General features: G+C 29.2%; 1 long non-coding RNA gene across 1 annotated transcript in view; it reads right to left on the bottom strand.

Annotated features, from left to right (window-relative positions):
* LOC129960666 (uncharacterized) overlaps positions 1-12,077 on the bottom strand; it is an 89,865-nt gene extending 77,788 nt beyond the window's left edge. The window contains exons 1-2 of the long non-coding RNA XR_008783652.1: positions 11,808-12,077; positions 3,951-4,018 (exon numbers count right to left, since the gene is read on the bottom strand). This is a non-coding gene — a long non-coding RNA (uncharacterized LOC129960666). The remainder of the gene's footprint in view (positions 1-3,950; positions 4,019-11,807) is intronic.
* Between the last annotated feature and the right edge of the window lie 14,201 nt (positions 12,078-26,278).

Here is a 26,278-nt window from a genome sequence, read left to right as displayed (position 1 = left end):
ACAAGTATATATGCGTTTAAAGAAATTTTGGATGTTTCATCTTTGCTGATGGCATAGAGCAATTAAATATCGATAAAAATGTACGACTTCATTTTATTACATTTCTGATCAAATTAGCTCAATTTTCACGAAAGAGGCTAAACAAAAACTAGGAAAAACGCTTGGGATCTTGGTAAGCTCAACAGCAAAATTATTACCAACTAAAACTCTTGAACCTTCAATGATAAAATAGTTACTTAATGGACTTTCTAGGTTTTTTAAATAGAAAAAAAAGGAAAGCAGCAATTCAATCACAGCAATTAAACAGTCCTCAAAGAAATGACCGAAAAAAAAAAAATTCGTACCTATTGCCGATAACCGAGTTGTTTATTGCTCGAAAGATATTTTTGAAAAATATAAATTGGGACAATTTAGAGAGAAGACGCCTATGATTGTCCTGAATTCTATCTTAAGATTGTATATGCATCTATTATTTGTTCCTATATTTAATAAGAACCCTGAATTGTCCTTTTATTATAAAATAGTGCTCATTATCCAAAAATGACCAGGCGTAATTGTTTTTTTTAAAGTTAATTTAGAAAATCCTCTTTTCAAGTTTCTCCAGTTTAATAATCACTGTAAATGAATATTAAAAAAATTTTACGCAAAATGCATCTTATTTTTAAGTAGAAACTAGTTTATTTTTATGTGATCTTTTTATTATTAACAGGAGATTCCTCAAACAGCAAATTCACTCATTCATTAGTGTTTAGAAAATGTGATTTTAACGATGTCCTTTATATATGATCTTCACATATAAATTAATTTTAAAATTTAATATCTGAAACTTTTTAATATGACTCATTATTCCAGTGACGAATTTAAGCTTTTGTATCCCTACGCATGGGCGTTCTAACTCAATAAATTACCTTTATCTCATATTTTTAGCTTAGAATATTAATGCTTTATTTTAGCTTACATTTTTATATTAGCAGCTTTGTGAAGGTATCCTTATTTTTAATTATTTATAGTAAACCACGACTGCGCGGTCTTGACGTTTGTATTATTTAAGCGGAGGCTCAGTTTTAGTAAATTTATCCAAGATTTATGTGAACGTAAGGAAACGGATAAGAATTGACTATTTGTATTTGATACACTATCAATATATTTTAATAGTTCATGGAATTTCTATCAAATTCGTAAAAAAAAAAAAGAACGTTTCTAATTGATCAGCTAACAGTCTAATGCAATAGTTTAACCTCTATTCAAAAAATAGAAATAAATTATTCCAAAATATACCAATTTTAATAATGCACTATTATTCAACCCAATATCAAAAGACCGAGACTCGAAGGAAACTTAATCAATTCGAACCGAAATTAAACAGAATACCGAGAAATACCCGACTTCACAAAAGAAAATATGTGTGAAATCTATGAATGTCTTGGTAAAGAATATAAATGCTTAAATAGCATGAATTTGCTTTATCACCAATGACGGTTAAGGGGAAAAAAATGCGCCAGATGAAAGGCAATCCGGGAATTCAACAATATAAAGAAAAATAATGAATATAATGTATTTTAGAGGACTGGGTTTGGTAGATAGTATTTTTACTTTAGTAGATAGTATTTTTTTTAAACTAAGGGAATTCTAATCTGAAGGACGCTTATTTATCACAATGGCCATAGAAATGCAAAAGGCATATATCCACAATTAAAGCTGTAATTCAAAATACTCACATGACGGTATAAACTGCTTTCATACAGTCTAGGAAGCTTACACAGTATGCAACTACTTACCTTCATCAATGTTCTTTTACATAAAATTTTGTAATTATTCACACTTCATGATTAAAATTCACTGTCAAATAAAAGCATATTTACAACAGGACAATTGAAAATAATTGGTACATTATAACTAGTACCGAAATTTTGCGAGACTAAAATCATACTAAGAAACGATCAAGTTATGTAAAAAACTATGTTGCGTCATTATGTCTCCTTAAACTTTTGAAAATAAATTTGTCGAAGATTAGATTTAAATTGATTATTCTATCTTAAAATAACGCATAATTACAGAAAGTGATAGAGAACAGTATAGAATAAATATTATCATTTGAAACTAGTGATCTAATGACATTTTTGAATCGTCTAATCAAAAATTTTAGAAATACAAAATTACAAAATACACTAATAAACAAAAACCTATTGTTTTCAGTAAAATATCATCTAAGAATCTTGGCTAAAATAAATATAGAAACAATAGGAAAAGAATTAAAACTATTAAATAAGCAAATATAAATTATATTTAATATTTATATGATAATGTAAAAAAAACAATAAAATTTTCATAATTAAAACAGAAGTAACAATGTTTTGAATATTTAGATGGATCATCCGCCATTTATTTCATATTCTCCGAAATTCCATTTAATAATAAATTCAGAAAGAATTTTGAAAAATGGGACACAATGATTTGCATTAAACAAGAGGAAAATTGTTACAAGTTTTACCAGGAAGCAAAATTTAAAAATATGCGTATATATTTTTGCTTATGCTTTTATTTCGTCTTTAGGTTCTAACAAAATCCGTCAATTTTTCCATGTGTCAGTTTAATCTATTGTAATCCAAAATAATGTTATTCTCCGTTTCGGAGTCAGATACTTTGATATTGTCTGACAACGACTTTCATAAATAGTAGAAATGATTTCAAGTCAAGTAATCACTAAATGCTTATAAATTGGAACCAAATATCAAATTGATTTAAAAAATTCCACAAATTATCGAATTTTAAAAATATTATGTAGTTAACAGCAACAAAAATCGTACCAATCATTTTTTTACATTCTTGAATAAGAAGTAAGCAAAGAGAATTTATTGCAATCATTAAAAAGTTCATGCTCGAAATTCTGACGAATCCCCCACATTTCATCCTTCTAGTCCGATGAAATCCTTTTTGAACTCGTATAACTCAAAAATACTTAGAGCCAGATGAAAAAAAAAAAAAAAAAAAAAAATCGCGTGAAGTTTGTAAATCAAGTTTATTAATTTACATCAATTTCTATTCAAAATCCGTTAACGGAAGTTTGAGTACAAAGAAACAATTATAGAATTTAGAGAGTTCCATGTATCGAATCTGATACATGATTGGCGCCCTTACAGTGCAGATCCGTACTGGATTTCGACTGAACCCTGTTTAATGCTTGACCGTCTTTTGGTACATTCATTCTCACGCAAGAACTCAAAAACGCAATCTATATAAATTAAATTTGGTATATGACCTTGTAATTCTGTGTCAAAGTTTAGTTTAAAAAATTTAAATAAAAGCCATCTAAAATGCATACTCGGGTTTCTTCATTTTACGACGAAGCATAAAACGCCCTTAAACGAATCCTGGGAATAAAGACATTAAACACACATGGCATTTCTAACCTGTCCCAAGGTCTAGTATTAATGCGGTTTAAGGAGAGAAATCACCGCCACATATTACAGAATATGTGAAAATTTCAAGCACATAAGCCAATTAATCTATTGCATTCTTAATTCATTGTTAAATCATCCGATGATTATTGCAATTGGACCACATAATTATGACCCTAGAAAATCAATTAAAAATTTTGCACGCTACATAAACAAGACAATTTTATATTTAATAATAGAATACACCATATAAGGCCTTTTATAAGGCCATATTTCTAAATTTACAAATAACTTTCTGTCGGAATTGGACCTCCAACATGTTATCCTCCTATCCAAAGCTTTTTAGTGCAATTAGACAACGATTTCAGCAGACTCTTGCGTAAGAAAATTCCCCAAAAACAAAACCGATACCACCTTCTCATTTCTGTAGATACTAGTAAATGTTTTTTTATATAGTAACTACTTGAAATAATTTTTTTTTTATTAGTCAAGTGCACTTATATATTTGGCCAATCCTTCACAAAAAAAAATTGAAATTTGAATGAAACTTACATTGATGAAGAGATGAATGGATGAAATGATGAGTCGACAAAATGACGAGTCAAAATGATACCACTTGCCTGAAAGAATAAGTTTTATTAATAAAAAACACAAATGCAGTGACTGGGTATAAGTATTAAAAAAACATTTATAAAAATAAAAATAAAACACATTAATAAAACTAAAGACATTTAAGAAGTGGCAGCTACTTTCAATACAATACTGAAGAAAAAATAACGAAGAAAAATGGATACAAATTGCTATGGATTAAGACATTTTTAACAACATGCAGTGGGCATATTTAGGCTTCTCGTTTCATAGTTTTAGACAAAAACAAATGATCAATTTAGTTTAACATTTTAACACTTATTTTTGCTTCACATTCTATGAAAATATAATTTTATGTTTATTTTAATTATGAAAACATTTGCAAATAAACGTTATTCAAGCAGATGCCCAGTTCTTTTCGAATATTAGAAAAACAAATTGAGCATAATGAAGCAAATAGAAAACACAGCAATTCTATTTGTGAAGGAATTAATAATTGTCATTTATGTTCTAAAGAATTCGTAATATTTAACTAATTTAGCAGCTAGGCAAATAAAATCGTTTTAATAAACCCCTTCAATGACGCATCTTATTTTCGCGTCGAATTACTGAATTTTAAATCCATAGATTTAAAATACAAAAATCGCCTAAAAATGCTTATGCAAAGTTTCTTATATTATTATAGGAATTAAAATAATTACTGTCCGAAGAAGGATATGCCTCATCTAATTAGTTAAATAAATTCGTACGCCAAGGGGCTAAATCTCATCTCAGTCCACCGGCCTAGATTGCTGCCTAATCCGGAATTCTACCACTAAATAGTGGATATTGGTTGGAATAGCATTTCGAACCTGCAGTCTTCCAGTCACATACTTAAAAATCATCCATAAATTGATTAATCTACTTTTACAAAACTATTCTATTTTCATTAAGTTTCAATTGCAGTCCTTTTCTTACCTTTTGCATTTACTTTAATGTAACATTTAAAACGATGGTAAATTTCAGTGTGATATTTTATCAAATTCCTTTACCATAAACCGGAATTAAAAAAAAAGAAAGTTTGGTAGTTATTATAAAATAACTGAAAAAGAACAAAAAAATGTCAACCTATAAAAGAAATAAAGTAAAGCATGACAAACAGGGTACAGGTTAGCTGCATGTCTAAGTTTTTAAAAATGATAAATTTCACGCTAACATAAAATCAAAAGTGGTTAACAGCGCGTTACAAAAAAAAAAAAAAAAAAAAAAAATCAAAAACTATATATATTATGCGTTTAATGATGCATCTAATTTTGTTTTTTTTTCTATACTTAAAAGTAGTTTTTTTCAAATAACAGATTTTTATTTTCAAAAATGTAGGTTATTTAAATTGACACAGATGTATTGTGATTTTTTTTAACATTTTATATAAATACTTCCATAAATACTTAAAAACTTTCCAAAAACGTCCTTCTGTTTTAAAAAAAATTAAGTTAAACAAAATATTGACAAAAATTAAACAAAATATTGAAAAATATAATTAATTTTTAAAAGAATAAATTACCTAATGCAATCGCTTACAGGCGATTTTCTATTTTCGATAAAATTTCAGTCTTCTCTTTGCACAGAGGATTTCGGAGAATTTTTTAAAAATTATTTTTCGGATTTAGCCCAAACCTCATCTCTGAATAACGTTACTTGATCCAAGAATTATCCATATACTTACAGAAATCTGGTCTAAAATAATGCACATCAATTGTTACATACTGTGACAATACATGCTAAGACGAATAAAACACAATATCGGAGAATTTTATACGAATGTATCCATTTTAAGTACGAATATGAACGCTCGCGACTTGAAAGCGAAATAAACGTCAAAGATTTCACACTGCTCTTCAGATAAAGATTAAAATCTGCTGTTCCGAATAAAAAAAAGTGGAAGAACATAGCAGGCAGTCAGCAAGCTTCAAGTGCCAGCCACTCCAATGAAATTGCATAACATATGAAAGGCAAAACAATTCCTAGCTAGACTGAAAAATTATCGGGGTAAAGTTCAACCTTGACTTCTGTATGACGCCCCTAAGCAATATCTAGTCATAACATCCCGTATACTTACAGAATACAGAATTCTGGATTGGGCAAAAGTAATGCATAAATACTCTTTTTAATACATAGTTTCGTTTGTATTTTTATGACTTAATCGTCCCCTATTTTGATTCATCTGAGAGAGGTTTGTATAAAGTAAATATAATTTTATGAAACTAATAATCGGCAGATCCCATCGCTATTTATCTCAGGCCGACTTCTTTTAAAAACAATTCGACAGGTGCAGATGAAAAAAAAGGGGTTCCATTTGCAGAAGTTTTGCCTATTATTATTCATGAGATTCAAGCCAAACTTCCCGTCAAGAAATGTTACGATTAGTAGGCGTTGGAATTACTTTTGCCAATGCTGCTGCTGGAAGAGATTACAGAAAAGACTAAATAAATGAGGCAACTGCAGACTATTATTCTAAATAATTTCAACCATTTGGTCTTTTACATTAAACATCTATTTTGGAAATCTTCAAAGTTTTTAAGAAAATGTACAAACAGAATATTTCAGCTGATAGTAATGATTAAAAAAATTTACCGAATGAATCGAAATTTGATTTCAACCCTTAACTGGGGAGGTGAAATTTTAGGACTTAACTGGGGAGGTGCGGTCTATGAGACCGCATTTCATTTACACTAAAATTAAATTTTTTAATGAATGTATTAGTATGAAAAACTGCCAATATATTTTGCAGATATTTTTCTTGATATAAAGACATATTTTAGAAATTTTCCGAAATATATTATCAAAAACAGCAAATGCGTTGGAACATACATTTTCTTCTCAAATTACATGTTACAATAAATATTATTCTTGAAAAAGCATATAACTTTTCACTTTTTAAATTATATTTATTTTTACAGTATATGGAAGAAGACAATATAATGCAAAATTCAACAATTATATGAAAAATAAAAATGACAATGGGTAAAATTGGCCCTTTTTTTTATCGGCTTGTATGACTTTCATAACACGGTTTTCTAGGGCATTTTAAATATACAGGTTAAGAACTAGTATAAAAATCAACCTATAAATTCTGTATATATATCTCTTGGTATATTTTATAAATTTTGAAAATACATTACCACTAGAAAATTTAATTATGTTTGAACATACATATCAAAATCAGTTCAATGCAAACTTTTATCGAAAAACTCTTCTGTACAATTATCCTTATCACTAAAATCACTTTATTCTTCATTTAAAAGTGTCTGGAGTACTGCTTCATAATAAGATCAGTAAACTGGATGATATTTCGGGGCCCAAGTTTTAGCGCCAACTGCTAAGCCTTGTTTATCACTGGGACACTAACAGGGAGATGCGGTCTTAGAGACCACGCTCGAAGAAATAAATAACTGAATTATTTTAAAAAGCATCTGCTGAAATCGGTTCAAAAAGTGTACGTGTATTCAAGGTCATAAAACAGGAAGCTACAGGGTCAATACATTCAACTGAGCTAAAAATAGAATAGGGGTGACAGAAAATCCATCGCTAGCGGTCTCACAGACCGCACTTCCCCATTTAAGGGTTAAAAAAACGCAGTTATTTACTGAAGTATTTAATCTCAATTGCATTGGTAAATAGGCAATCATACTCTGTGTATAAAGAAAATTGAGAAAGGGAATTCATTAAACTTAATGCTTTAAACACGACATTTCAATAAATTGCTTGCTTATAATATATGCGAATAAGGGGTAATATTCAAATGTAGGACAAAAAGAAAGTTGTAATGCAATAAATGAAATCAAGTTATTGAGCTTTTATTTTTAAATTTTAATTCGAAACGAAGTAATTTTACCTATAATATTTATGAATTAATAAAATCTGCTTATACAACAAATGCCTTTATTTAATCAAATTCGTGGGGCTGTTTACATGTCTCATTTCATCTACATCTAAATTCTACTTGACATATTTCGATGCACTACTCCACTAAAACGAAGCTTTTTAGAAGTCCACTGAGAAATTACTTTCAAAAACAAATATTGTAAAAAAAATTTGAATAATTTGCTCCAGAAAACAAGTCGCTGTAAAAGTGAATTTTAGTGTGTCCCTTGCTGCCCCAACAATACCAAGTCGCCAATAAATATGGCGAACAAAATAAACAAATACTTCCGCGGAACAGTTATGGTTACCATTTCCCGCCATATAATTAGGACTTTTTACTGATAAGTATCTTTTCCAGACTGCCCGGTGCCTTCCACAGATCTGTAGAAGGCATCGGGCAAAATTTTAACTTAAAAAACATCCTACGGCTTCCGCTAGCAGCGGGAGCGGGAACCTAGTAAGCTTCACTAGCACATTGAACATAAGGACTGTGAGGATAACAGGAACAGTACATAACCAAAAGAAAAGAATGGAGAAAAAAGCAATCGGAACATTCTCCTTACAAAATTTCAAACAAACATCCTTTTCCCAACTTCATCAACTCGTAAAAATATATTCCACTCACCCTTCATCCATTCTGCCTGTTCGATATCAAACCATTCTCCATATAAAATTTCAAACAAGCATCCTTTCCGAACTTCATCAAATCTTAATTATATATATATATCGCTCCCCTTCATGCATTCTGCAGGTTCGAAATACTGTCTTCCATCCCATTTACTTGACATCCATTCTTGCACAATTGCCATCATAAATTATGAAGGGAACCAACCGTTAGAACACCAAAAGAATTACTAGAATTGCGAAGTATTCCATTGCAGCTGTCTTTTAAAGTGAGAATGCAGACGATTTCATAAAATAGGAATTCAGACGATTTTTTAAAGCGCATACTGACAATTAAAAATTGCAAAAGAATAAATATTTTCTATTCGTATTCACATTAAAAAAAGAATATAACTTAATTATAAGCTTAACTTTATTAAACTTTTAATTATAATAAAAAACAAAATTAAAATCGCTAATCTATATTTTTTTAATATTTTTAATTTAACATTTTTCAAAATATAGTAGTTCATGTACAACTCAACCATTGCAAAAAGTAATAAAAACAGCATTAGGGTTGCTGGAAGAGCTTTCCAATGGGTTGTCATATGGGCGACAAACTCAGGGGCACACTATTCTTCACTACATCCCATGTCGCAAAATTGCAAGAATATTAAAGGTTCAAATATCATTTCTAGTGACAACGTAAAACTCGCGTACAACATCCTTTTAAGATTCTGAATAAAAACTTTAAAATAAAGTCATTCAGTTTCATATGAATCATTTCATTACAGATTGTTTTAAAAATCTGGTCATTTAAAGAGGTCAAGTATAAACATGCATTTGATTCATTCATATCAATCAATAGTAGAAGTTGATTCTAAAAGCTAAGTAAGTTTCAAGTCATTTTTGTAACTTGTAAATCGAAATAAAAGTAAATTACTAAAACGACTATCTACTTAAGTTGTAAAATTTACATCACTATCCAATAAAATAATTTTTCGTAAGAGACGTTGTATGCAATAGATTTTGCAGTTAATGGTCGTTGGTTTATATAGCCACGAAAAATGGTATTCTAACCCTTAATATTTTTCAATTTTGCGACCTACAGATATTTGACTAAAAGTGATCCCATTAACAGAGAAGAAAAATGAGATGTTCTTGTCATAAAATATCTGTATAAGGTAAAACAGCAAATATCAATAAATTGTCGGCATGCAAAAAATGTTACAAATTTACAAGAACATTTTATACTGTAATAGAGATGGCCTTTTCCCTTCTACAATTATTTTAGCTGTATACCGATGACACGAGTAAAGTTTGTTATGCAAATATATAGTTTATTCATCACGAATATGTTATCTTTTTTGGTGGAAATTCTTAGAAACCTTTGAATTGTAATTGACATATAATTATATGCTACATTTGCACATATATATATGCAAGCGATTGCTTTAGACATACTGATTATCTTTCATATCATTACACTTTAATTATTCATTTTTATTAACCAACAGAAAAATGATTCATCCAGCCGATTGTACTGAAATCTACAGAAATGTATTTTGAGAAATTCTAATGAATTACAAATCTTTAGTGAATAATTTCATAATGTTCTAAATTAAACTACTTAGCCTACCTACTACTTTTTGGTATTCCATCTCACTGCAAATTTTTCAATTCAATATACTTACATAACAATCTAAACAAATATGTTTTTGGTATTCTAAAGGTGCTATAAAACTCAATTTCAATTCCATTCCAAAATACAATAAGGGCGGGGGGGGGACAGAAAAAGAAAATGTATAATTCACCAAGTTCAAATACATATACAGATTAATTGGTCTGTATATTTTTATACACTGACATTACACAGGCAAAAACTAAAAAAAAAAAAAAATCCTAGGATATTGAGATCTGGCAACAAATACTAAGAAATAAAATAAGTATGACTAATTGAACAATAAAACGAATGATAAACAAAATATTTTGAATTATTATATAAAAGAAAAAAAACATTACGAAAAAGAAATTCGCGAATTCCATTCAAATGTGCCGTCAGAGACCAAAATGCATTTCACAACGCCAAAATTTAATTTTTAATAAAATATATCATATTTTATCATTTAACACACTAATATACGAGTATAAATATTAAATGCACTAATATTTGCCGTAAGAGAAACTCCAATGCGAATCATCCGAGTGCTTTTTTTTTCCAAGAAAATAACAATAGTCTGACGCACAATTTTCAGGTTATTTTAATTTCATAGGACAAATTACACAAACCTTAAAAGTGTAATTGTATCCCGATGGCATATATTTTTTTTTAAAAACTAAACAGCAAAAAATTTAACTCATTTTTATAAAATAAGAAAAACGATAACCAAGAAATCACATCTGAAAATAATTGATAAAAACAGCCATTCACTCATTATTGAATTGTACTCGTTTTATTTTTCATCTGATGTACTCGGATACGAAAATTTGCATTAAATGAAATTTAATGATTATCGTCAATAACAAGAGCAATCCGTTTTAATCATAGCATGCTCTCGAATATGAAAGTATAATGCGTATCAGAAAAGGTGACAAAGTAAAACCACACATCACGACTTCAGGATTTTTCACAATTGATAAATTAACAGAAAATTATGTGACAATTTAATGAAAAATAAATGACAATACATTTCACTATCTTTGAAGATTCAAAGAGTACCATTTAAAAAAAATTCCATATTTTTATTTTTCAAAACATAAGTGAGAAATTTTAAAAGAGCTTAACACGATTCTTGGTACATTAATTTTATATAAATCGCAAATAATCAGCACATCATGTCAAGATTTTAAAATTAATTACTAATGTCATGCATATAAATACAATAAAATAAATGCATGAATAAAATTGGATAATTTTCTTTCCTAACGATAAACATTTCATTTCAAATTCCGATTATTTCCAATGATTATAAAATTACTACATTTAAATTAATTTTGTTACATTTAATTTTTAATAATCAAAGTAATCAAACATGGGTTTTAAACACAATAAACTTAATGTCTTTCCTTGAAAGACGTACAGTCGTTCTTTACTGTCCATGCAAGAATAACTTCAATTTTCTCCAATACCTATTAATTACACATTTTTAGTCTTAAATTACATCTAGCAATAAAAATTGCATTCAGTTATAAAAATTATTAAATAATCAATACATCAAACACTTCTGTATCCGATACTTATTAAAAAAATCGCAAAATTAAGAAGCGTTATAGCAACCATCAAAGAACTAAGACAAGAAAAATGTTAAAACTTACCAAATACGCATGCAAGAGAACGTCAAGATGGCCGGTAATTTAGAAGTTCGAAGATGCCATTTTTTCTTTTCTTTGTCCAATATTTTAGCAAATCCACAGAAGATTAAATTAATCTTGATGTCTCTTGATTGTTTCAATTGATAATTAAAGACCTATTTCTTGCATTCCTTGGGAGATCAAAAAAACTTGAACAGAAAAAAATTGCATAGCATTTCCAAATTTGAAATTGAATCGGAATACACGAAACGAACAGAATATCTGCGACATTTCTCCCACCACCACAACATAACAAAATGATTAAAAATGCGAAAGCAAAGTGTAATGCGCAGACAATATGTTAATCAGAATTTTGACGTCATAGTTTCCAGAAACTTCTCTCAAATTCAGCAAATGGTTTTCAAAGATGATAAAGCATACTGAAATCTGCATCACATATTATCCAATCGGGAACGAGTGATGTTTTCAAAGAATATTTTCTAATATCCGTCTGGTTTTTTTGCATAAATGTTTTTTTAATCAAATTAAATGTTTATCACCTATTTGAATGTAGAACAAACTTCTGAGCTACATTCTCGTCGGTTTGGCGAAATTTATTTTCAAAAACGTGGCCAAAATATCTTTCTGCATTTCATTTTATGAAGAATTTTTGTGTTTGATAAAAAATCGTTTTCAAGTTCACGATATTTTAAACTTAATTAGGAAATATAATGCAATCTAATAATTATTAAAATTTAATAAAAACACAACATTTTAGTTCAGATCAAATTCATATGCTAGACAAAAAAATAAAGAAAGAAAGGAAATTCGGGATTAATAGCTGAATTTTTTTTTTCTTGACTACGCAATAGAATTTTGTATAACAAGAATTTGCTATATTTCTTATTAAAATAAGGGAGTTTATCTTTGTATCACTTAATTACTAATCATCTTTCAACTTTACATAAAATTCATTGAATTTTCAGATGTGAATAAATATCAAAATAATATATCAGACCGATTGAGCCTAATTTAATATTTTAACCTTGCCTCGTAGTTTGCGAATGCATATGCTAATCTTATAAATAGCTCAGTTATGAAATTAATTCGGGATGTGAAAGCAAAGAAAGTCGATACGAGGGGTGCTTTTTTAACTTGTGGCGGATTGGTATGAGTGACGGATTAGTATGAGAACCTGGGACCTTGTGGTTCGCAGTCTGTTGAAATCACGTCCGGGTCACCAATGTGGCGGATTGGTATGAGTGAGGGTAGAACCTGGAACCTTGTGGTTCGCAGTCCAGTAACATGACCATGATACAAAAGCAATTGCTCATGCAACGTAGTTGTTAACTGGCTTATAAACTTTCACCACAAACTGAGATCGGTTAATAAGAATAACACCTATACAAATAATCCTTCCAAATCATAACAATGTTAAAACAACAGTCCGATTTTCCATGTTGAAAAATGCGATTTAAAAATAATTTTCATACGAGTTTGGGCCACATTATATATATTAACAGGAGTCAGATGTCTGAAAGCTTTAAAGAGTGCGTGAGATGCACAGAATGGATTATTATGAATATTTTCAATTTAACTTACTATGCAATTTCTTTTTTTACTTTCTCATATAAGGCGCATAAAAAAAGGAATGCTGAAATATTGCCAAAAAATTCGCCTACGAGATTTTGACGAATCACCACCACATTTTCAATCTAACCGAGTTTGAGTTCAGTTCAGCTCAGTTATATTAACGTCCCGTTTAAAGCAACGCTAGGGCTATTTTGGGACGGACCTCGTAAATTTGAGCCTCAGTCAGATGACGAGGACGACACTTGAGCTAGCACCCCCTTCTCCACACCATGCCACACCAGCGGGAGGACGTTTGGTCATGACGAATTTAACGTGCAACAGATCCCCTTACACGACGGTTCTTCGGTGGAATCGGGACACAAACCTGAAACCCTCCGGTTCCGAAGCCGAGACCTTACTACCAGGCCACCGTGCCCCTTCCCCGAGTTTGAAAAACATAAATTCGAAATTATGTTTGTCTGTATATCTACAAATACAATAATTAAAAAACATTTTAAACTAGATGGATGAAATTTGTTATTTGGTCTTTACACCAAATTTGTAGATTATTTTTTATCAAATTTTAAGCGAAATACATTTTTAGGGAATTTTTCTGCCTACTTGCCTGCATATTTACAAAACGCAGCGAGAGGGAAAAGTAAAATTTGTATACAATCTCACAAATTTATACACAAGCTGAACTGTAAATTGATATAAAATTTAGAAACAAATCTGAACAAGTTTGACCGTCTGTAGACCAGCAAATCCGCATGCATGTAAACACGATGACTGAGAAACGCAACAACGTAGATAAACTGAAGAGAGTTTATGATTCTGCTACTAAAACTGTAGTTTTGTGTCCAATTTTGTTGTCAATCTGTCGACAAAGAAAAGCACAGAATGGACACTTAGGTGCAGGATTCTAAATATATACTTGTGTCTCCTTGATCTAATTTTTATGTGCAAGGGGATGAGGATAATATAAAATCGTTATTTGGGCGTATAGGAGATGTTTCGGAGAAACCACACCGCTGATTGTTTGGTTAGCTTCTGAGGGTAAAGACTCCTGAGCACCCGAGGGCAGAAGTCTGACTTCTAGCTCAAACAAAGATAGCACACACACACACTTGCTTGCAGAACAACTTTTTACGGGGAGGGGGGGGGGGCTCATTCACGCACCTCGCTGAGAAAACACAAGGAAGAGAACAACCATGCCCGAACTAGGACTCAAACCCGGAAAGCCTAGATCGAGGGGAAGACGCGCTACCCCTAGGCCAGGACGCCGGCTTGTAGTCCTTTTTATAAACAGATTACATTTCATTTCTGTGGTTAAACTGAACTCGTTTTGTTGTGTCTTTTTCGATTTATATAAGAAGTTAATAAGTTTTTTGAAGATTCTGAACCGGTATATGCCACCAAACAAAAAAAGTGTTTTTTATGGTTCTATAAAAATAATTTTTTCTTTGAATAATTTTTCGATAATTTTACAACTTTTTTTTAAGTGACCGTAAGATTGTTTGCGTTTGATATGCTTATATGTAACAACTTACATGCAAAAAAAATCTCTTGCAAACGAAATATTTTTATCTCCTTCATCTTAGTAAATGATAGCCACTATTGTTACACATAAATACGTGCACATTTCACATCTCCACCTATATAACCGGGCCTAATTAAACCAAACATCTACATTTAATACTTATGACAAAATTGGCATCAATTTTTCTAAGCGCAAACAATGACTAAACATCCAATTAAATGGAAATTAACCAAATATCGTCGTTTTTACTGCATCGACTTCGAAACAAATACCACAAGAAATATTTTTCTGCAATCGCAAAATCAAAAGTTTTGTCTTTTCAATAAAACCAATTCCTTCCAATGAAGTTTTGCTTAAATTTTTATTCGTTCTATAACATTTCATAAATGATTTGATAGATGCAAACGGTTTTGATATAAAGAAATTTGTATGTATTTGTTTGTACTATTGGTAAACAACAATGAGAATTAGAAATATCCATAATTTTAATACTACTATTTTACTTTTTAAATACTTTGGCAATTTTTTTATAGATTTTAAAAGACAATATATACAATACTTGTAAAAAACTTTTTTTTGTTGATGAAGAACAAGAATAACACGAAAAACTATTGCTAGAACTCATTGGCAAAATTCTGGAAGAACATAAGAAAAAGAAAAAAAATTAAAGTAGATTATTAACATTTTAAATCAAAAACAAACTGTTAGTCTGATTTATTAATATGGAGCAAATTAATTTTTGGCATTTTAAAAAAGTCATCTGATTAAATTAATATTGTCATTTTAATTTAAAAAAAACTTTCAATCGATGAAAAAATTACTTTTTTATAAAGTTTGTACACAAAAATAGTTTTTAAAGTTAAAAAAACACATGAAAATTATTTTTATCCTAATCAAAACTGAATGTGTTAATTAGTTTCATTTAAAAATGTAATTATTTAACGACGATTTCTAATTTTTTACAGCCGTTTCTGTTTCTAAATACAAATTTGTAATAAGGGAGAAAAAAATTAGTGAGTAGGATGCGAGAGAGAAAAGCTTATATCTGCGTATTAATTCCCTTTTTTCAAGGTTATAAAAACACGAATCCAGCTGTTCGGCTGCGAGAGGCTGTGATTGCACTAGCTCTTTTATCTCTATATTACTTGCATGGGGTCGAATCAAACCAGTTTTGCTTATCTTTATGAGATGTCACAAAATTTATATGTATTTCATCTCGCAGTGAATTGTTACATCAATTGCCTTTCTTTTGGAAACACGGAGTCAATTTAACTTCTAATATACAGTCACTCAAAAAAGTATTGGGACACTTGGCGTGAATAACTACAAAGCTATTTATAAAACTATTTATCATATTAAAATATAAACAAAGTAAATCAATAAATATTTTAACATTTGGTGTACAATTTGTAAGGAAAATTTATTTGGTATTTTAGAATTATAATTTGATATAACTTTCCAAATATAATTCAAAGGCAAATAAGAGTCAAAAAAAGTATTGGGACACTTTTAAATTGAGAAACTCAGCAAATATATAGCACATCAATAAAATTGAATTTAATACCACTTTTTTTAGACTGTAATTTTAAACTTAAAAATTTCAAGGAATAAGAATGCTTATAGAAAAAAAGTGGAGAAACAAAGATATATCGGTTGATGTGCGAAATCTTGTAATAGATCACTGAAAAACTGGAAAATCAGTTCTCTGTATAGGACATATCTTGAAATGGAGTAAGTCTACTGTTTCTAACCTTAGTCACAGGTTCAAGAAAACAAAAGGTATTCAAAACAAGGAAAGATCAGGGAGTCCAAGGACATTTAATGAAAGTGAAAAGAGGTAGATTGTGATATAAATTCACTTTAATTCAAAAACTAGAGCAGTAAAATTGACTCTGCAATGAAAAAGTAAGTTTGGAAAATCTATAAATCTTGAAACTGTCAGAAATATCTTAAGAAAACAAAAATATCATGGCAGAATACCTCAAAGAAAGTCTTACATCAGCAAAGCAAATCGACAAGCTAGGCTGGCCTTTGCTAAAAGTATGTAAAGCAGACAAAAGAATTTTGAGAAAATGTAATTTTTGTTGATGAAAGCAAATAAAACAATTTCGAATCGGACGGCAAGCAAAAAGTTTGGCGGAAAACAAATGCAGCAATGCATATCAAAAATTTATGGCCAAATTTAAATCAAATATGGAGGTGGCAATCAAATAGTCTAGGGTTGTATGACAAGCACTGTTGCCGGGTAATTACATTTTTTTTTGATGGAATGATGAATAAATATGTCTCCCTTGACATTCTCAAGTGAAATTTAAAGCAGAGTGCAAGCGAGTTGGGAATCTGAAGACATTTTAAGATAGACCAAAAAAATTATCCGAAACATATTTATAAGTTATGCTGATATTTACAAGTTATGGGTCCTCTACCACTGTCCCCACTTAGTGTTATTAGGAGCCCTGCACAAAATCCAGACCTGAACCCAATTGAGCATGTGTGGGATTATTTGCAGCAAAAACTGTATGAACATCAAATTTCTAACAAGCAGGATTTAAGAAAACATTTGGTCGAAGAGTGGGCCAAAATCGATGGATCATTTTGCAAAAAACTGTTCCAATCCAAGCCAAATAGTCTACGGGAGATCATAAAAACAAGGGCGGCCTAAAAAAATCTTTACCAAATTGTGTGAAGATTAAAATGCCTGAAACATTACTACGCATAAAACCTTTTCATGTCAAGCTAATAAATTTTTATTCTTTGCCTTATAATTAGAATGTGTATTAGAATTTAATCTTAAAAGTTGTTCTCCCAGCTTATAAAACAGGTCAATATATATTTTAAAGTCGATTCTTCTAAATGGTTGTATGCAAATTTTATTTGGCTTTGCTTGTTTGCGTTTTTTTATACCAGAGCGATATCTGTATAAACAAACTGCGTAACTTTTTATATACTAACTCTTGTTTATAAGATATGATATTAATATTATTTTCATTAATACATTAAACTAAACTTAGGTTAGGAACCTTAAATTTTCTTTATAAATTTTAGAAAGCATTTTAATTTGTCGAAAAATAAACACCTGTTTGATTTTTCATTTATTTAAATTTATTATGTAGTTTATCCAATGCCCAATTCTCTCTCAGGATTTTAGCTTTACAACTTCCTTATTAAGATTTTTAAAAATCTCGAGATTCAGTTTACAATTAGTCTAATAATTTTTAACATTTTGCATGGAATTTAATTTAAATTGTTGCATGAAATAAAAATTGTTCATAAATACTTTATGAACAATTTTAATATTTTATATAATTGAATAAATCATGAAAATACAATTTTTGTTTCTTATCTATGAAGTATTCATTCTACATTTGACTATTCTCCTGATAAGAAAGCCGCCTTTCCTATTCTAACATGAAAGAAAAATTTCAACAGTAATAGATAAATCATATTTTTGAAATTCCCCTCGCTTGCTTTTGCCTGCCATACAGAATTGTATATACCTCCGAATCAGCATATTTAAGAAATGTTTATTGATTCTCTTCTCACATTCAGATGCAGATGGTTGTGACTCACACACATCACAGCTGCTTCTCATTAATTATTTTTTTGATTCGGACAGATGAAAAAATGTTACTGAGTGCTAATTCAACAGTTTATAATTACTCGAAAATTGTAAACTGATAATGTAAGAATCTTTATTTCAGCTAATGCTGTGTTTTCCAAAATTCCTCGAACTATGCATATATTTTATCGTATATTTTTTGATTAGCTTATTTTTTATCCCTTTGGTGGCTGATTGGTAAATACTCCAAAATTTCCATACTACACACACACACACACAAATACTCCACACACACACACACACACACACACACATATATATATATATATACATAAATCAACAAATAATTTCTGTTTAATTTGTAAATATTATTATAAAGAACTTTTAATTAATGAATATAACTCTAATGCAACTTATATGTTAAAGAACACCGGGAAAAAGGAATTAGATAAAAGAATGCTAGCTTTCGCAAAAAAAAAAACAACCAAAACTAAGACTTGCTCTCTTAACTATCCTTATTTATTCCCAACAGTTAAATTTCATAATAATCCATTAAAATTCAGATTCGTAACCTGTAGCACTGGCAATTATAATTACTATATGGGTAAACATTTCTTTAAATACTTAAAAATTATCCTGGAAAAAATAAAAAATGAAGACAACTTTATTATTTCTAGTAACAAAGAAGTATTGGATTTCTTAAAGATAACAACATTAATAAACTTAATACTTTTGATTTCGAAAATTTATACACTAATCTACCTCATGAAAAATTAATAAAGGTCTGTACTTTTATATATGACGAATATTTAAATGAAAATATCATTCCTAAAAATAACTGGCTTGAGTTATGTAATTTTAATATTACTGAAAATTACGTGTTCAATGGTATTAATTTTTATAAACAAGTCAAGGACATTCCAATGGGAACATCTTTCTCAAGTGCTTTAGCTAATATTTTCCTGCATTACTATGAGAAAAAAATAATTAAATATAATTTAATAAACGGGTGGAGATATATTGATGACCTACTTTTGATTAACTTCGACAATACTAATATTATTACTAATTGCTATCCAAAAGATTTAATTTTAAAAGATACAAATAAAAATCAACTTGAGGCTACCTTTCTGGATTTAAAAATCGAAATTGCTAATGATAAAACAATAGTTGGTATATACGATAAAAGGGATGATTTCAACTTTAAAATAACAAAACTATGTAACTACCATTCCAATCTAAACTCTAAAATTTTCAAAATTCTAATTTCCTCACAAGTTAACAGGATCAAAATGGTTTGCAATAATAAAAATTCTTATATTGAAACATCAAACAACCTCCTTAAAAATTTAATTAAAAATGAATTTCCTAGAAATTACTGTAATGTCAATTTTTTAATTAAACAAGGTGTGGTTTGGGATTAATCCTTTGGCTTAAATAAAAATAGAACTTTCCTTGCATATTGGATCACTCAATAGATAGCGCTGGGAGCCTACATCTGTTTACATAATTTACCGTTAGTTTTTTTAAAAACAGGGAATCACAATCGATGTTTAAAGTTTCCTTGACTGTTGATGGTATGTCCTGGCCTTTTCGTTTTTAATTTTAATTTTAGTGATATTTTTTGTTTTTATTGTTATTTTTGTTATTGTATTTTTACTTTGTTGTGGTTATTTTTTTCTAATTTGTTGTTTTGTATTTCTTTCTGTTAAAATGGTATATCTCTTGAGCATAATTTCAGGGGATTTTCGGGTCACGAGGAATCATTATTAGACAATGTCTGTATGTCCTCACAGAAAAAAATCCCTTTCTTTGAATCCCTGTCTGAGGGTGACCCTTGAAAAAGTCTTCAGGCCGGATTCTTTTTTTATATTTTTTATAATTTTTTTGGTTTAATATTTATTTGATTTTTTGTTTTTCCTATTAACTTGATTCTAATACTTATATATATATATATATATATATATATATATATATATATATATATATATATATATATATATATATATATATATATATATATTTACGTACATTTAGCTACTGTATGATTCGAAGGAGTCTTGAAAGTTTATAAGAATAGTGATGCCATATTTAAGTTAATTGTTATCAATAATTACATAAAATTATGTTTGCGATTGTTACTAATATAGGATGTAAGTAATATTTTCTCTGTCACTTAGATAGCAACTAATCTAAATAATATGTAAATCTATCCTTAATCCTACGTTATAAACACTTGAATTAAAATAATTTCAAATCTAAGTAATGGAATATTTTTACCGAATTAAGATACCTCTTTTGCCAATTTGTATCCAGTTTTACACCTTTTTGGTAAACTCTGAAAAAAAACAAAAACAACTACGATTTCTAGGCAGAAAAAACGAAGACAAAGTTTAGCCACTTCTGTTGAAATTATTTACTGAAGCTCTAATCGTATTCCTACGGTTAAATGCTGCAATTATATTCTGCGAGTTTAGAAAGAGAATTCTTCAGAAACTATTTTTTCTCTTACAAATAAATCTAACTGTTCAAAATTTTTAATGTTTACGATTACGGAAAACAGTATATATCATTCAAATTCGAACTCGCTCAAAGAAACTGAATCTATTTTGGCTTATCCGAGCAATTCGACACTTCATGCATGATTTATCATAGGAAAATAAATATTTCAAAATAAAAATAATCAGTTTGCATTACTCATTCATCGTCTAGTTCAGATATATAGTATATTAAAAGTGACTATTTTGCAAAAATGAATTCAATTTATTTTACATATATCAAAAATTGAGAATTCATCAAAAGATATTTTTTAATTAAAAATAATTAAATTCCTTTGTATTTTTATCACGAATTAATTTTTTAATATGGGATTGTAGGAATATATATATATATTAATATGAGAATAATTTAGTTAGAAAAATTTGAGCCAATACAGGAAATAACATTCATGGACAGTAATTAAAACAAAATGTTGAAGAAGTCAAATTTAACTTTAACCTTTTTTACTTTCTCTTACACGAAAAAAATATAAAATATGTGTCAAAAGATATGTATTGAAAATCAAATATTATATATATAAAAAAATTATTTTGTCAAAAAATTAGAACTTAAGATGTTGACGAATTTTCATGCTTCTGAATCTGAAAAACCTATTATTGTAATCCTGTCTCTATAGGTACACGATAACTCAAGAATGTTTTGAGCTAGATGGATGAAATTTGGATGGTATATATTTTTTGTATATTTTTGCATTTGTATTTTTTGTATTACAAATTTGTATACTTTTATTAAATTTTGACAGAAGTTCATCCACAGGAAGTCTGTCTGTGCGGCTTCCGAATAAAAGTGAACTTGATAATTGCAGAAAGTAAATAGATGAATATAATTTGGAACAAAGTTTTAGTAATAAAACATATATACTTATTAAATTTTGATCCAATGTTAAAGAATCGACCGTCTGACCAGTAAATTCTCATGCCCTGCATCTAAACACAATAAATCAAAATTACTTTAACGGAGATAAATTAAATTTGGTATATAAGCTTGTCATTTATATTGTAGTTTAGTGCCAAATTTTGATTTCATTCCGTGGATTAAATGACTTACAAATGCACACTCAATTTTCTTCGCTGTACTTTGAAGCACAGAACGCTTATGTGTGGGGCACTTAGAAACAAAAATCTGAGCAGACGTGGCTCTCAAAAAACCACTCCTGCCTAATTTCCATTGTATTTAAACCATATATTGTTTGAAATTGTTGAACAATATTTTTATAGTAAGATTTTTATTCTTTTAGACGACTTCAGACAGATTTAAGAGCATTTAAAAACATTTTTCGACAAATTTGTTTTCTTAGATAAAACTGAATTTAAAAAAAAATCATTTAAATATTGATCTGTGAAAATTTTTGTCAGTTTATCCCTTCCATATGACACCTGTAATTTAAAAATCATAAAAATTTTGCTCACATTATAGAAAAACATACTTTTTTTAAAAAAAAGGGGAAAATATCTTTATTTTTGTTTATGCTAATTATTTAATACTTTATCAAAATCAACAACGCAAATTAAAATTAGATCACAAAAGAAAGTTCCTTGAGAATTAAATAAAGGAAAAATTGCGCACTTTGTGGACGGATTTTTCGCTTTCTTTTCATCTTTTACATTTTAAATTTAAACTGATGTTCATTTTTATTGTAACTGTTAGGATATTTGTTAGCATTTATAAGTAAAATTGTTATAATAATTGACTATATATTTGGGATTGCTAAAAAAAAGCATTACCTATATTTTCAGCCTTTGTATTGGTTTTTAAGGAAGATCCAATGTTCTCGTAAGACAGAATTTCTTGATTTTATTATATACCTCTGAACAAAGGATTCCCAAACTTACGATCTTCTTTTTGAAATCGGATCTCTTAAGATCCCCTTTATCTTCGGCGTGTTGAAACTTTGTAAAGACGAATAGCACGAGTTCTTTTAAAAGTTTTTTTGGGGGGCGGGGAAGGGAGGAACATACTTTAAAAAAAACTGACTTCCGACCCACAATTTGAGAGCCCCGCTTAAAGCAAAAATATAGCTCAAATTCAGCATACGATGTGTACTGATGCATATATGTTTCATTTTGCAACTTAGTCTTTGTGAAATTAAATCTGAAAAATGTTTAACGAACAAAATGTTTTAAATTGAAAATTCATAATTTCATTTGGTTTTTCCTATCGTCTGAAATCTTGAAAAACACGTTCTTTTACATTTTTCCTGAAGATTCCTAGTATTATTGTATTATAATATTGCACGGATGATGTGTATATACATGACAATGGCCAAATTAAAGTAATCTTTGTCAAACTGTCTGGTATACTTTTTTAATCAAGCATTATCTCTCTTCGCCTGCACATAAGATTATGCACCAAGACTGTGAACACCATGAGTGTTCAGATTTTTATATACAGAGTCCGATACTTAAGAGTTGCGTGCGTCGTCGTAAAGTAAAAGTATTATAGTAAACAAAGTATGCACTTGAGCATTAATTATATGGCTTAAACGAACAATAATTACAAAATATCGATCTTTATCGTGAATCTAGTGTGCGATCTTTGGCATTTTTTGACGATAAATCACTGTCATGCTTTTTATACACAATCGACATTTAACTGTCTGGTATATATTTTGCATGTCTTTTTTCTGACCGAATGAAAACAAAATTTTACAAATACTTATAATTGCAGTCACAAGATCGCATGCCGAATGCTATTGATTTAAACTACTACGTTTTTGGACTATTGCGTTTACATGAATTTGAAAATATAGACCAACAGACGGTCGATCCTTTCTTAGATTTTATTCGAAACATCTCTAATATTCAGAGTTTATTCCTGTGTTCAAAAACTATTAAGCGGGTGTATATATGGGGAAGAGATGAGTCGTTCCCCTCCTGCTGCTCATTTAAAAGTCTAATTTTCTAAATAATATGGTTGTGAGATTCTCTATAATGTACAATTTGCATCATTAATAATATTAGAATCATGAACAAACAATAATGGTGTTTCCTTTTTAGAAAAAAATTCATATTGAAGAAGATTTTATTCTGACAATCTACTCTGGTTCTATCGATTTACCTTCCATTCAAAATTCTGCTATATATAATACAAATATTGAAGATGCAGTCTTCTTTATTTTGTTCCATATCGTACATGGAAATGGGAAAATAATAAAAAGAGAATGGATAAATTAACAGTTAAAATAATGTAAAAACTTTCTTCATGAAAAAATTCTAGCTTCTTAAAAATTATATAATTTCCAGTCAGGCAATACCTAATTCATTGGTTCCATTACAAATGTCGGCGTCCTGGCCTAGGGGTAGCACGTCATTCCCGCGATCTGGGCGTCCCGGGTTCGAGTCGAGGTTCGTCTATTCTTCGCCCTGTGTTCTATCTATGAGGTGTGTGAAACAGTCCCTCTGTGAAAAGGGTTTGTGCAAGTGAATGTCACCTTCATACGAGATAGATGTCAGACTTCTGCCCTCGGGTGCGCAAGGGATCTTTGCCTTCAGAAACTACTGCGTCCCCTTTACGTGGTAACGCGAACACGACATCATCATCCAATACCAATCATTTGCTGATACACGTTGCTTTTTCCTTTTACATTGTTTTAAATCGTGAAATAATCAAACTCTTTCAATTATTTAGATTTAATTTGAATTTAGAGTTGAATGAGGAAGAAACAAAGAGAAAATGCAAAATGTAACTTTAATAGTATATTAAATAAATAAAATCCTAGAAAAAAATTCCAGAAATCTTTCTTTGATTCAAAATAATATTTCATATGAACTTACCCTTTTTTATTTTTTGCTAGTTAAAAAATGAAGATAAAAAATGTCGTTTGCAACAAAATAGCTGAAATGAAACGAATTATTTTGTCATTAATATTAAATTTATTAATTGTATATTTATTTTGCATTTTAAACCGTTAGGTATCTCTGGCCTTGCTGACGTGAATAATTATTTATAATCATTGGACAAAGTATAGATTTACACAACAATTAAATGAAAGTCGCAATTTACCGCAACATTTCTGTTGGTCATACTTCCTTCTTCAAATAGAAATGCCGCTTTCATTGAGCAAATTTTCACTTTTGTGTTTATTTAAATGTAGTCCTAATAATTTGTCATTAGTCTTATATTTTCTATTTCAAACAATGCCGTCTCACTTATATTATATGTCCTGCATTTGTGAAAAGAGACTTTCAACACCTGGAAACGTGATTTGTTTCGAAATAAATGGAGTCTAGACATTTCTGAAATTAAAGGGAGAAATCTCTTTCGAAATATATTGTCTTGGTGTCGAAAATGCAATTTTAAATTCCTAACGCTTTTAGCTAAGGTAGACGAGTAACGCTATTTTTAGCTCGTAATTGCAAAAGAATATTCTGATTGCCGAAATATCTGATTAAAACATTTAAGTGATGCGAAAAACGAATACGAATTTTTATCGAACTTGAAAAAATATTCAAACAGTTCTTATTATAAATAATAATAATTAAATAATAAATATAATATAATAAAATATCCAAAATAAAAGAGATATACATAAATATCGGGAGATAGAACTCTCAAAATTAGAAAATTAACTGTATTTTGTAAATGCTTAAATCGAATATCGGCCTTTAGTATTTTTTTTTTCAAACTGAGAGTTCTATAATCATAGAAAGGGGAAAATAATCAAATAGAACAAAGAATATAAAAAAAAGAAAAGAATTCAAGAATGCAGCTGCACATCCAGTCATTCTGGAAAGCATTAGAATTTGCCCCTTACTTATAGTTGTGGAATACGTTGAAAGGCAAAATTGCAAGTTTTCTCTTAAAATTTTTAAAAACTCATATCTAGCGGTCAGTCAAAGCTATTTTGCTCCTCCGTCTATCCTAAAACTTGCTTTCTTTACTTGCCTTTCTTGTTTCTGCTTTTATCTTTCTGTATCCGTAATTTTTGTTTTGTTTTACCGTTTATGTTACTCAGATTGCAACACAGTTCATTTTTGCTAGAACTTTTATTTTTAATAAGATCTAGATTTTTTTATTTTTGCTAGAAACATTTAATCGTTAAATGATCAATTTCTAATTCTTAATACAAATTGAGGTTGTTAAAAATGTTAACAACTTAAAGATTTAAAGAAAAAAATTCTTTGGATAATTTTTTATTACTTGATTTTAAATAGTCATATCACCTCCGATTGATTTTGAAACTGTTTTCAGCAGGGAAATAAGATATTTCATTGTCTACGATAAAGATCAATCATTCATTTGCTATGCTCTTTGGTGTTTCATGCT

This window comes from Argiope bruennichi, chromosome X2, assembly GCF_947563725.1.
Source record: "Argiope bruennichi chromosome X2, qqArgBrue1.1, whole genome shotgun sequence".
Taxonomy (NCBI): Eukaryota; Metazoa; Arthropoda; class Arachnida; order Araneae; family Araneidae; genus Argiope; species Argiope bruennichi.
Note: the sequence above shows the minus strand (reverse complement) of the source record. Positions and strands in the feature narration are given on the sequence as shown.